Raw genomic sequence first — 2,608 nt, 5'->3', positions numbered from 1 at the left:
TGTGCCCACTCCGCCTGTCCGACTCTTTGTGACTCATGGACTGTAGCCTGCGGGTCCTCTGTCCATGGAATTTTCCATGAAGTAGGTTGCCATTTCCTACGCCAGGGGATCTTCCCCACCCAGAGACTGAACCCACTGTCTCTTACGCCTCCTGCATTGGTAGGCAGATTCTTTACCCCTGAGAAGATATTAGGTATAGTTCCCTATATTAGGAGTTTGGGATTAAAATATACACACTGTGAAAGTTGCTCAGTCATGTCCTACTCTACACAGTCCATAGAATTCTCCAGGCCAGAATACTGGAGTGGGTAGCCTTTCCCTTCTCCAGGGGATCTTCCCAACCCAGGGATCGAATCCAGATCTCCCACATTGCAGGCGAATTCTTTACCACCTGAGCCACAAGGAAAACCCCAAATATACACACTACTATATATAAAATAGAGCTTCCCAGGTGGCACTAGTGGTAAAGAATCCACCTGCTAATGCAGAGGATGCAAGAGACGTGAATTCAATCCCTGGGTCTGAAAGATCCCCTGCAACCCACTTCACTGTTCTTGCCTGGAAAATCCCTGGACCAAGGAGCCTGGTGAGCTACAGTCAATGGGTCCTCAAAGATCTGGACACAGCTGAGCGACTGAGCACACACATGGCAGATATGTAAAATAACCAACAGGAATCTACCCCATAGCACAGAGAGCTATACCTCGGTTATCGTTCTTTATCTTTTTTCATTAAATCTTACCAGTGTCCAGCTCTACGATTTTTGCAGATAAATTCCTCCAAAACACATCTCCCTTATTAAGTGCATAAATGTGGTGGTATTTGCCCCATCGGACACTTGAATGACTGAAATGGGAGCGTTCTTGCATGAGAAGCTAAGTTCCACATTCTTGCCTTAGGCGGGAGGGTATTCTTGGTCCCAACACCTGGCCCTTGCTCACCTGAGAAAACTCGAGTTCTCCGCTCAATAGGGTATGTCCCTCTGCCAAGACCTCCTCTGGCCAGATGCACAAAGAGATTCCTTTTTGAATCATGGAACCAAATGGAGAATTTCTCCATGCCATGTGCTACCTCTGAGATATGAAGTGGTGGTCTTGCTTCCTCATTCATTCCTCTACTCACTCACTTACTATGCCTTTATTGCTCCCCTGGGCTCCAGGGAGATATTTAGAAGAGATACATCATGAAGAAATGACACTGAGAGAACATGTAATGTGAAATGGCATTTAAAGGCAATACAGAGAACCAAAATTGAATATAAGAAAAAATTCTTCTGGACTTGGCTGGTGCTCCAGCGGTTAAGACTCAGTGCTCCCACTGGAGTGGGCACTGGTTTGATTCCTGGTTGGGAAAAGAAGTTCCCATGTGCTATGTGATGCATGAAAAAATAAAATTATTTTTTTAAAAAAAGAAAGAATAAAGAAAAATTTTCACCTCACCAGCAATCATGAAATGAAGAAAATTTTAAAATTTGCCTCATCTTTTGATAAAGATTAACAAGGTTGGTATTAGTACTGAGAGTATGAGAAAACAGGCCTTGTCATTTAGTGTTAGTGGGATTGTAAACTGAACTAACATTTTTGGAAGACAATTGAACAAGTTAACATATGGAATTTATCTTAAAGTAAAACTTGGTTACAAAAAAATCCACAAGTTTGATTGAACATATCAAGGTCGATTAAAGGTATATTGTCCCTCTTTTTTTATTTACAAATGCCTACTTTTAAAAACATAAATAAATAAATAAAAAGACAAATCAATGTATGTCTATATGTAACCTCATTCCTTAGTCTCATATTATAGGTATGTTATAAGAATGGATATTTAACTTGGCTTCAGAATGTTTTACAGGAAAAATAATTCTTAACTGATCAAGTCCTTGCTACTAATATGTTTGTGTTTTCATCATGACATCATATGCTTCTAAATTAATTTTCATTGTAGAAAAATAGAGTGAATTTATATTAGTCTTGCAAACTGATAATAGCATTGTAAATTTATGAGATGAGCTTAACAGAAAAAATATAGAAGAATATAGTTATTTTAACTGTAATATTACTAACTGTAGGGTGAAAAGGGGGGGTCAAGTTAGAGTGAACTATGTTATTATAGATTGTTACTCACAATTTCTTTTTGATCATTTCTTTAGTCTATGAGGTGAAACAAGTTATTAATTAAAATTTGAAAATTCAAAAAAAAAAAAGTAAAACTTGGGCAAAAACATAAAGAGAGACATTTTGTTATGGCATTTATAGTAAGAAATGTAAAATAATACAAACAACTATCAAACAACATTCATTGAAGACAAAGACAGATGTTTGTGTCAATGAAAGAGATCTAAAACAAAAAATTTACAAAGCAAAGTTGCAGACATAATCAATTCAGTTCAGTCGCTCAGTCGTGTCCGACTCTTTGCGACCCCATGAATCACAGCACGCCAGGCCTCCCTGTCCATCACCAACTCCAGGAGTTCACCCAGACCCACGTCCGTCGAGTCAGTGATGCCATCCAGCCATCTCATCCTCTGTCGTCCCCTTCTCCTCCTGCCCTCAATCCCTCCCAGCATCAGTCTTTTCCAATGAGTCAACTCTTCGCATGAGGTGGCCAA

This window comes from Bos taurus, chromosome 20, assembly GCF_002263795.3.
Source record: "Bos taurus isolate L1 Dominette 01449 registration number 42190680 breed Hereford chromosome 20, ARS-UCD2.0, whole genome shotgun sequence".
Classification (NCBI taxonomy): Eukaryota; Metazoa; Chordata; class Mammalia; order Artiodactyla; family Bovidae; genus Bos; species Bos taurus.
Note: the sequence above shows the minus strand (reverse complement) of the source record.